The following is an 11,684-nucleotide window of genomic DNA, read 5'->3' on the forward strand; positions in this document are numbered from 1 at the left end:
TCTTTTGGCAGTATGGGGGTAGGTCGAAGTTTCTTTCTGAGTCTTTTGGGCTTTGATTGTTTTCAGCTCAGCATGATCTGCAATGCCAAAATGGTCTGTCTTAGGGTAGCTTGTCCATGGCTCCTACAGGAGATATACATGTATTAAACTTGTTTGTTTTCCTCCTGTTAATCTATCTTTTATTACAGGGGTGTCTCAGCTAAGAATCTAGAAGGGTAGAGAGGAAATTATTTTTCCTCCCCTACACAGGCAATAAAATACATCCATTTTAAGTGGATAGTTCAATGGGTTTTGAGAAATGTATGTATCCATGTAATCACTACCATGATCAAAATAAAAAACATTTCAATTATCTCAAAAAGTAAGCCCACCCTCCTCAGCCCCAGGCAAAGACTATTCCCCTTTCTGTCGCTATAGATTTACCTGTTCAGACTTTCAAATACATAAATATGAATCAAACAGTATGTACTCTTTTGTGTCTGGCATCTTTATCACAGCATAAGGTCTGTGAGATTCATCTATAATGTGTGAATCCATTTCCCCCGCTAAACTAAGTGGTGTTAAACTATAAAAATAAAACTGCCAGTTTTATTTTACCAGCAAAAATGGGTTTATGCAGAATAGCAAGAATTGCAATCCAGGACAAGCAAGTTACAGCAAAACCACAGGCAGATGCACAGAACAAAGGAGATGACCATTCTTTTATTGGGGTTGGGGGAGGAAGTTGAGAAGGCTGTTAAAAACAAAATGTCCATTGGAGTAAAGGGGGAGTTGGAAGTATGATGGCTTTTCACTGGCCGAATCTCTCATTGACTAGGGGAGGAGGAAAGCCTTTCTTCCGCCTACTGGGATGGTAAAGTGGTATTCACCCTGCAAGGCCTGGCTCTTCCTGTTGTGTCTACAATTGACCACAAGTGGTAGACTGTGAGAGCTTCCTCTACTGGCCTCCCAGCTTCATTCTAAATGAGGATTCCTTTCATTAATTTTCAGATCAGAGCAGTATTCCATTGCATGAATATGCCACAATTTGTTTATCCATTTAGACAAGTACTTCTTTCAAGTTGCTTTCTTCTGATAAACATCCTGATAGGCTTCTTCTCACTGTAATTTTTTTTCTATTTTACATAAACGTTAAATGTACTATTGCCTAGTTTATTTAATCATGTATTTATATTATTTTTCAAAAGGGAAATATATTTTTAAAGCTATGATAGTTGTAAAAAATGTAATACACACACACACACACACACACACACACACACACACACACACACATATATAATTTTTTTTTAACCCAAACATTAAGAAGTAGAAAGTAAAAATGCCTGGAAATGGCTGCTTATGTATTACTTGTCTATATCTTTTTTTTAAGACTTTTATTTATTTATTTGAGAGAGAGAGCATGAGAGGGGGTAGGGCCAGAGGGAGAAGCAGACTCCCCGCTGAGCAGGGAGCCGGATGTGGGACTTGATCCCAGGACTCCAGGATCATGACCTGAGGCGAAGGCAGACGCTTAACTGACTGAGCCACCAGGCGCCCCTTGTCTATATCTTTGATCATGAGAAATAACTATACACAAAGTGATTGTTCTTATTTTTAATCTAATGATACAGTAACTTTACTTTGTATGACAATATAGCATGATATCCCTACCGTTTTTTTACAACTGCATGATATCAGTGCAACCTAACAAACATTTTCTATTAATAAAACTTGTTTTAAAATGAAATTCTGTTTTGGGGAAACTGGGTGGCTCAGTTAGACAGCTAACTCTTGATTTCGGCTCAGGTCTTGATCTCAGGGTTCAAGCTCTGTGTTAGGCTTCACGTTGGGCACGGTGTCTACTTAAAAAGAAATAGTGTTTCTATGAAGCACTATACATTGTCTATAGAATACCACTTTGGGTTATAAATTCTAGCTCTATTTATTTATCATCTTTGAGCTCCTTGCTACTCTTTATAAAGTTGTAGGTACCTTGGGGCACCCGGGTGGCTCAGATGATTAAGCGTCTGCCTTCGGCTCAGGTCATGATTCCAGGGTCCTGGGATAGAGCCCCACGCCGGGCTCCTGGCTCAGCAGGGAGCCTGCTTCTCCCTCTCCCTCTGTCTCCCCACCCCCACTCATGCTCTCTCTTTCTCTCTGTATCTCTGTGTCTCAGAGGAATAAATAAAATCTTTAAAAAAAAAAAGTTGTAGGTAACTGATAGATATGTAAATTCTGTCCTGTCTGGTAGTGATTTAATTGACTTCCCTATCCCCACTCCTATGGAAAAATCACTTTTGTCTTCATTTGTAATTCATCTCAGCATTCTTATACTCTAAATAAATCTGTATGTTTTGACTCTTCCTTTGACCTTGGTTATAACATTTGCCCGATCCCCTCACATCATATATGTAAAATGAACTCTTTAACACACCCTCATTTTTAGATCTGTATGAGTCATGATTTTACCTTTTTCTGTGGTAAATTTTTCTGAAAATCATCTTTTAACAAACCTTAATTTTTCCAATATTTATAATACAATCAATGAACATCCTTATTAAAAAATCTTTGTGCACTTGTGAAATTCCTCACAGGGGGTAAATTCCTAGACCAATGATTGTTATATGTTTTCACAGTGTCCAACAGCCCTTCCAGACAGCTTGTCAGAATTTGTACCACTGAGAGCAGTGACATTAGCAGTGATTGGTAACAGCCCTCAAAATGGTATGAAAATTACCTTACACTGAACATATCTGAACAATCATTAACTGAAGAAGAAAATATTATCTAAACTTAAGCAGTGCCTCTGGAAAACACACCTGCCATCGAACCCCCACAGAGGGAGTTTCCTGAATGACCCTTAGTACATAGAAGTGCGAATTCAGTGGCATTAGCATCCAGAAGCTTAACTGAGCCTTCCATACCTTCCCGCTGAAGCCCTTTGTGGCCCCTTCTATCGGTGAACCTTTAGCTCTCTGACAGTTACTCATAACAACTTTCACAGGCTCTTAGAAATGAACATTATCCTGTCTCCTATTAATCTAGTTGTTGTCACTTAATTTGCAGGCCCCCCAACCATTCAAAGGAACCTTGGCTGGTAGAGGACAAGTTTTCCTTCCAACAGCAGTTATAGAAGCCTGTATCCCTATGTCCTCATTAATATTAGACTGATCAGTCGTTTTCAACTTTGCCAACCTGATAGGTGAAAAATGATTTCTTGCTTTAATTTGCATTTCATAGACTTTTATTGAAGTTGAGCATCTTTACATATGGGTTTCTTCTTTTGTGAATTCTCCAATCATGTCCTTTGCCCGTCTTTTCTCTGGGGCATGTTGCTATTTATGTGAAAAGTTTATTTGTAAAGAAGTCTCCATTAAGAAAATTAACTTTTGCTTGTGTACCATTGCATACAGTTTCTCCTTTATTTTTGACTCTTAAGTTTGTTTGTGTCCTTTGCTGGCACACATTTAACATTTTTAATGTATGAAGTCCATCAAGCTTTTTTTGTGGTTTTTAGTTTTGTCACCATTCTGAGAAAGGTTGCCTGTTCCTAAATCATTTTTCTTTCTTCCTCTTCTTCTTCTTTTAAATTTTAAGATAGGTTTTATTAGTTTTAAAAACAAATTTCAGTTTTAATTCAGTGTGGAATTTGTGTGCTTGAGACTCAACCTTTTTTTCCTAAACAGTACATTTATTATTGAATTTGCTTTCTCCATCTTCATGCTTTGAGAGTGACACCGTACTCTTTTACATCTTTCTCCTGTTCCAGCCAAGGTAATTCTGTTGAATTGTGTAAATGATTCAAAACTAATTTTGTAGTTTTTGTTAAAATAAACAATCCAGATTTCGGTAAGGAAAGAAAGGATTATTGCAAGGAGAGGGGGACTATTTCGAAACTGTGGGGCGATTTCTTTAATCATCGCTGCTTCTCTGGAGCACGAGCTCTGAGAAAGTTCAGCATTGTCATTCTCCCATTTGGTTCAAGATGAATGAATATTAGTTATCACTGAACAACTCACAGGCAATCATAAACCTGAGCAGAGCAAGTCAGGAACTAAGAAATAGTTTCTCGAGGCCTCTTGTTGGTATTATTCCTGCAAAATCGGTTGAACAGTCTGTTGAGAAGTAGTTACAAAGATCAGGCTCTTAAAAGAGGGATGCTTACAATGGGAAAAAAAGAAATATTAATGTTAAAGGCCTAAGAGATTAGTCGGTGAAATTCTTATGATACAAGCATGGCTTATTGAGTTTCTGAAAGCTGCAATGACGGTGTGCTTGGTGACATCACCACAGGCTTGGTTCCCCCTTATATAAGGGTATGTATGAGCCAAGCATTTTGCCAGACTTCCTCATGGCCCAGGCAATGGCTTATCTCGGGAAGAATCCGGCCCATGCATGCGGTCAAGTTGTTGGGCTTCAGTTCCCAGTGCTTCTTGAGATCTTGGAGCCAACTACAAGGCAACCTAGCATCCTGATAAACACCTGGGCAGTCAGGTTTTAGTTCTTGGTCAAGAGGGAAGGAAATGTTGCAGGAAAGTGGAAGAACTGAAAGTCTGTAAGGGTTGACGTTTTGTGCAAGGTGACAGGATCTAGTCCAATTTATAGGTAGGCAAGGGAACTGGCTTTTCCATAGTGATAAAGAAACCAATTAAATCTCTACCTGATGAGAGAGTTTGCACAACCATCAGTGGACCTGCAATTTACAAGATGTGCAAAATAGCTCAATGAGTGGAACTAGAATCTGATCACCCAGAATGATGTACTGTAGTTTTCTACTGAAACACAAAATGTCTCTCTACCTTCATATCCTTTTTGATCCAAGGTAACCTTAAAGAAAGATTATTCTTGATCACAAAATAAGGCTGGCCTCTTTAGGACTGACCTGATTATTTACACGGGTACAGCAAGAATGTTAATTTAGCATATAGACCTTTGTAAGTTTGCTTCTCTGGAATTTGTTATAAGGAATCTCAGGTTGGATTTGTACAAACTTGTTAAGGCTAGAAAGCCAAACCATGAACTTGCCATCACATTTCACCAGCAGTATCTATAGATCTGGGCCAATCCTTCTCTTCTCAGTGTCCCCAAATCATTCGAGGGTTCCTAGGCCTGCTAGGAATTGACATTCCCTACTCATCTGTAAGGCTAGAAACCTGTAAGTGAAGTACCAGGCCACTTTTCCCAAAAGGGTTTAAGCATCAGCTCCACAATAAAGTCAACATTAGCTTCTTATAAGTGTCTAGTAAGTGAGAAGTATTTGCAAATATGACATTCCAGCCAAAGCCTTGGTTTAATAACCAACGTTCCCAATTATAGCCTATTAACAAGGAAGACAGACTCTTACTGAACCTAAGCAAATAACTATATTGCCATGAAAATTTCTTAAAAAAATCTCTTACTGAATATTCTTTTTTTTTTTTTAAAGATTTTATTTGTTTGACAGAGAGAGAGAGACAGCGAGAGAGGGAATACAAGCAGGGGGAGTGGGAGAGGGAGAAGCAGTCTTCCCGCTGAGCAGGGAGCCCGATGCGGGGCTCGATCCCAGGGTCTGAGCTGAAGGCAGACGCTTAACAACTGAGCCACCCAGGTGCCCCTCTTACTGAATATTCTTAAGTAGGCTTTGTGCCCAGCATGGAGCCCAACATGGGGCTCAAATTCACAACCGTGAGATCAAGACCTGAGTCGAAATCAAGAGTCGGGTGCTTAACTGACTGAGCCACCTAGGTGTCCGTCAGTAAGAGATTCTAAATTCTGAAGGGGAAAGCAAGAGGAAGAAAAATAAGTTTCATTTCTGTTTACAAAAGCATAGTCTACTAAACTGTCATGAGTTATAGATAAAGGGAAAAGAGTAAGGGGTTTTGTACATCAAGAAAATACAGAACATTAAGGCATCAGCGATATTCCAACCAAAGCTCATAATCCTCCTTCATCAGATCTTCATTCATCCCTAAGTAATTCATTTCTGATCTTGGTTGGCGGTCTCATGAATGCATCTGTTTCCCCACTAGAGTTCAGGAAATCTCAACTCATACCACCAGTATGTTCTCAAAGTTATTTAAGTGATGCCATCAGAAGTTGTGCCCAAGGGTACCTGGTGGGCAGACTCCTTTTCCAAGGGACGCTGAGATAGTCCTTTTTTGCTGAAAACAAAGTACTCCTGTCTGTGGCTGATTTGCACGCACTTGCAGGGAAGCGTCAAAGTAAAACAAAAAACTATCAGTAGATGAGGAAGCACTTAGAATGGCCAGGGTTAACTTATTGATGATTTTCAGAAGTAAAATATCTGATGAGGACGCATTCCAAAAATAATGCAACTGGCAAGAAAATTTGCTTGTTTACGTGGCCTGCAAAAATGAAGTCAACCTAAAATCAAAGTGGCAATAAAAGATCTTAGAAGTATACATAGGTGGTTACATGACTGTAAAGAACCAGAGCTCTGTCAAAAGGGTGAAGACTCTTACTTTAAATAATCAAGAGCACGATACCACCAACATAAGGCAAAAGAAATCATGCTGCTAAGACACAGAATCTCGCCTTCTAGGCCTGTGTGGCTCTGAATGACATGCAGTGTCCTCCACTCCCAAGGTGTGAGTCTCTATGACTAATAAACTTTCAATCTCATCTGTCAGGTACAGGGTGTCATGTGTTTGGCCATCTTATACTATTAAGAGTAGGAGATTCTTCCTTCACCAATGGGGTGAAGAGGAGGTGAGCAGAGCAGAAGTGGCCCAAATCTCAAGTGATGATGATGCACTGAAGGACTGGAGTGGGTAGGGAAGGGTCTGACAGCAGGGCATAGGGAGTGAAGGAGGTAGACGTGTTGAAGGTGGATAGAACAAAAGATTTAAGGCAGCTGAAGAGAAGGCTAAAATGCTAAAAAGGAAAAAGGAGGGGGCGCTGGGAAAAGAGAAGTCTCAGATGACTCAGTTTGGGGAGATCCCAGATTTCCCTAAGAAGCCTTTGAAGTTCTAAATTGCCTTTAGTAAATTTTGCCCATTCTTGAAGATATTAAACTGAACTAGTGCCATGATGACATGGGAGAGAAGAAGAGAAGGCACCTGAGAGAGTAAGAGTTACCTGTGGGATTAACCTGAGGAAATAAACTAAGCTGCAAGTCTCACTTGATTAAGACTCTCCCACACTACCTGGGTTGGGGAACCCAGGAAAAACAGAAGAGGCCTCATGAGAAGACCAAAGAAAGATTCTTCGCTGGAAAAAGATTCTCTTTTTGCTTCAAAGCCCGAGAATAACAATACTGTGCTTCAATAGACAGGATATCCAGAGCATTAGCTTCAGACACAAACTCAGGGACAGATCCTTCAATTGCAGGACAGGGTATATCATTACCTGTGTGGGCATGGTGGGGATCCCTAGGTGAGTTCTACTCTCGAGTCAAGTCATAGCACCAGAAAACTGTCCAATGAACAACCAACCTGGACTTAGGGAAGGCAGAGACTTCGTTCAAAAAAATTATTGCAACGAGGGGAAGGGGCTTACTGCATTTGGGGAAGAGGGATTATAACAGGGAGACTGGTTTGATTGTGAGACTGGTTTGATTGTAAGATCTCCAAGCTTCTGAAAGGTCGGGCAGTAAAAGTCTTTTCTTTTATAAGGAGGAGCCAACAAGGCTAGAAAAAACAGGTCTCAGGGGTAGGGATGAGCAGGTGCCAGGATCAGACAATTGGTCCGAAAAGGTTTCTTTGAAATCAGCTACTAAGAGGCTTGTTGACAGGGGCCATTAGGGGTGTATCCTTCATCCCACTGCTGGCTTAGGCTGAGGGTGGATGAAAGCTCGAAGGTGTGGGGAAGGAGGGAAGCTTGAATAAAGTTTCATCAAGTAAAGCGAGCAGGCACTTTGTGCTGATTAGTCAGTGGGGGACAAACGGCTCAGCTAATCACTTCTGAGACACAAAGGGAATTTGGATGGTCTGTGTCTGACCTTGTCATAGATAAACAACTCTCTGTGTGTCTCACTTGAGGAAAGGTGGTGGTTCTTTGCGGAAAGCTGTCTTCCGGAACACAAGGGGGTATGGGTGTGGGAGTTTCTTTAACCATCACTGCCTTCTGGGAGCACAGGTTTTGGGTCATATTCAATGTTCTCTTATTTGAGTTGTACTTTTAACTGTAATTTTCTTGATATATTTTTTAAAAAGATTTATTTGAGAGAGAGAGAGAGAGTGGCGGGTGGTGGGGGTGATAGGGAGAATCCCCAGCAGACTCCCCACTGAGCACGAGCACAACGAGGGCCTCAATCACATGATCCCAAGATCATTACCGGAGCTGAAATCAAGAGTCGGACACTCAAAGGACTAAGCCACCCAGGCACCCCTACGGTATTTTTTTTAAAAATGTATCATATTAATCATCAATGTAACAGCTCCATTTATTACCACTTCCCTACGTCTGTAATATGAGGATAGTTGATATTTATCATCATGAATTTGCTCCTTCTGCTAGTTTATTAAGGTATGTCTAAGGTACTCAGGTCACTGACGCTATGGCTCTGCATGTTTTCTGTTAAGGTTTTGCCGAGAGCAGGTGCTTGAGGAGACCAGGAGGCAGGAGAAAGGAAAAGGGACTTGCTCCTTGACATTTGCTTGCTGCGCCTGCCATTGTCACCAAACAATGGTCCCCCCCTCCCCCCCGCAGCAGCAGTTGGTTCTGATTTCTAGTATTAATCCACCCTCTCAGATCCAGCCTCAATACTTGCCTTCAGGAAACATCACCACCAGCTAGGTACCATCCATTCCTTAGAGGCCAGAGTCCCAGCTCCCCAGGGGCCTTCTAGCAGGCAGGGAGCTCTTGGTTTCCAATACTAGCTCCTTCTCTCCAACTCTCCCTGAGACAGCTGCTTCCTGTCCTTGCTACCTCCCCGTTACTGCAATGTGTCCCTTTATGCCCGTTTAACTAACTCCCTCAATTCTCTGTAAAAATCTCTGCTGTGATACCTGTTTTCTGACAGGCCCCTGACGGATATGCCCTGAAGAGATCCAGAAAGACCTTGTGGACTACATGTATAGATTTATGATAGGTTTATGTTATTGTGATCATTAAAAATAAGTAATCACATTCATGGGATACCCACCGTACCCCACTGACCAAAAAGACATATTCTAAAAGTTAATTTACAAATCCACTGGTTGGATCTTGAAGTCAGTCTTCCTATCAAGACAATATTACACATTAAACTGAGATGATCAAATCAATCCATCAATGTTCATAACATACCTAAAGCACAATGTTGTACAAATTATGTTAGGGAACAGAATTAGCATTGCTTTGGCAACATATATTCAATGTTCCAACTATTAAGCCAGTAACAAATTTTATTCACCCTTTTATTTTTTTATTTGAATATTTAAATCAATATATCCAAAATAGGATCATTTCAACATATAATCAATATTTAAAAATAGAGATATTTTAAATTCTTTTTTCCTTCATATTAAATCTTCAGAATCTATTGTGTATTTTACACTTAGCACACATTTCAAAGAAGTGTGGACAATTCCAAGGGCTCACTGGCCATGTGTGCCTTGTGGCTACTACATTAGACAATACAACTGTTGATTTGATGCCAAAAAGTAGAATTGCTGGGTCATAAGATATGCACATTTTCTTTTCTTTTTTAAGATATAAATCTTTAATGGTATGAGTAGATAACTCAAAAGCAAGGAAATTTGATTACTCCTTTAGAAATTAAAAAGGAGTTATTCTTTTAGGCATACTAAGGAGTGTTGATTAAAAAACAACTTAAGGGGTGCCTGGCAGGCTCAGTTGGTGGAGCATGCAACTCCTGATCCCAGGGTTGTGAGTTTGAGCTTAACAATAAAATCTTAAAAGAGAGAGAGAGAGAGAGAGACCTTAAAATATCCTTGACATAAGCCCAGAAAAACAAAACAAAACAAAACAAAAACAACTAATCAAGTGGGGATGAAAGAAATATGGTTAGTCCAGTGGAAAGAAGTGACAGGTTTAGCTTCAAACACTGAATTATTAAAATTTATGAATTTAATTTCATAATTCATTATGAGGGTTTTCACAGCTCATTTGCCTTTCAATGTCTTTATTTAAGTCCTTTAGTTAAAAAGGTCATCAGGGTTAGCAATCGATGGAAAAAACAAACTACAGTTACTTTTTTCTAATTCTGACCAAAATGCAAATTCTGCACAAGATATTTTGGGTTCCACTTTTGTTTTCATGATAAAAATATAAACTAGTTTAAAAGGAACTCATGTGGTTCCATCGTCCTCAGTCTTGCATATAATGACTATAAAAAAATTACTTAAAAAATTTTTATTATTATTATTAAGTAAACTCTACTACCCCCAACCTGGGGCTCAAACTCATGACCGGAGATCGAGTCCCATGCTCTACTGACTGAGCCAGCCAGGTGCCTCAGAAAAATTACTTTTTTAAATAAAATTAAAGCAGTATGTTCCAAGATTGTCACTCCATGGAGGAGGAATGTCCTTGGGGAACAGACGAGATTTACCTTTCCCCAGGAATATTTCATTAGCTCCTCTGCCATTGTCACTAGAGCCGGCCTACGTCGTGCTGCTTCACCCATAACACTCCGGCACAGGGGTGGGAAGGGGACTGAAGAGTCCAGAGCAATCTTCCCAGAATTTTCCAAAGCCGTGAAGAGAAAGCTGGGATCTTCACAAAAGAAGCGGGTTAACTTGAAACCAATTTGCTTTCTGTGAAAATAATATGCTAATTTATGTCCCACTGATAAGATACCGCTCTGCGCGTACCTTACGGCCCCCGCCCCACCCCCACCGGGGTCTTTAACCTCTTGGAGTCCGAAGCCCCAGAAGATGAACCTCGGAGACTCGGTGGTTCGCTTAGCAGCCTGGCCCTGCTCTCCGCGTTCAAGCCTCTCCCCTAAGCAGTGACCTTCCGGAAGAATGATGGACATCAGGCAAGCCTTTGGTGGCAGGGAAACCTACCTACTCAGAGGGCCTCTGATTTGCCTTTCGACCCCAGCAAGACATGGTGGGTGGGGAAGAGTGTAGGCACTTCCACCCTTCATTTACTTCAATACACGTGTGATGAATGAATACAGGACACGAAGATGAGTAAGAACCTGTTCTGCTCTCCAGGAGGTAAAAGTCCAATGGGGGTACACACGGTATTCCTCTCGCTACCAAGGACTCCGTGTCAACTTTTATAAGTGACAGAGCACTATGTGCTATAAGGTAGGAAAAGAGGTGTTTTCTACTTTGCACGGCACTGTGGATTGTTTCACAATTTCTTAGTTTTTATGTAAAAACACACATGAATGCAATGAATTTTTAAATGCCAAACCTAACAAAAAGGCTCATCAGGAAAAAAGAAACCTGCATGGTCATCTCTCAATTTTACATTATATAAAGAACCTTGGCATTTGCTTTTTTCTTTTTTTTTAAATCAGAAAAGGCTGTACTTGTCGCGTTTGCTGCCTCCGCGGAGAAGGACAAAGAATATTGAAGAAGACCACACTTACTCACCCAGCCCTTGTGCAGTTTGGGGAACTAAGACCAGGGCGAACCTGAGGAAGCCGGAGAGAGGAAGCACGCGGACGCCGGCTCTCTGCCCACAGCGCCGTGAGACCCAGAGGGCGCGCTGTCCCCGGCCAGGAGCCTCGTGCGCCCCGCCCCGCCCCGCCCCGCCCTGCCGGCAAACCTCAGAGGTGCGCGAGGCGGGGATGCTGGGGGCGG

Source organism: Eumetopias jubatus, unplaced genomic scaffold, assembly GCF_037043125.1.
Source record: "Eumetopias jubatus isolate StellerSeaLion01/CBP00866 unplaced genomic scaffold, mEumJub1_p1.0 scaffold_15, whole genome shotgun sequence".
Lineage (NCBI taxonomy): Eukaryota > Metazoa > Chordata > Mammalia > Carnivora > Otariidae > Eumetopias > Eumetopias jubatus.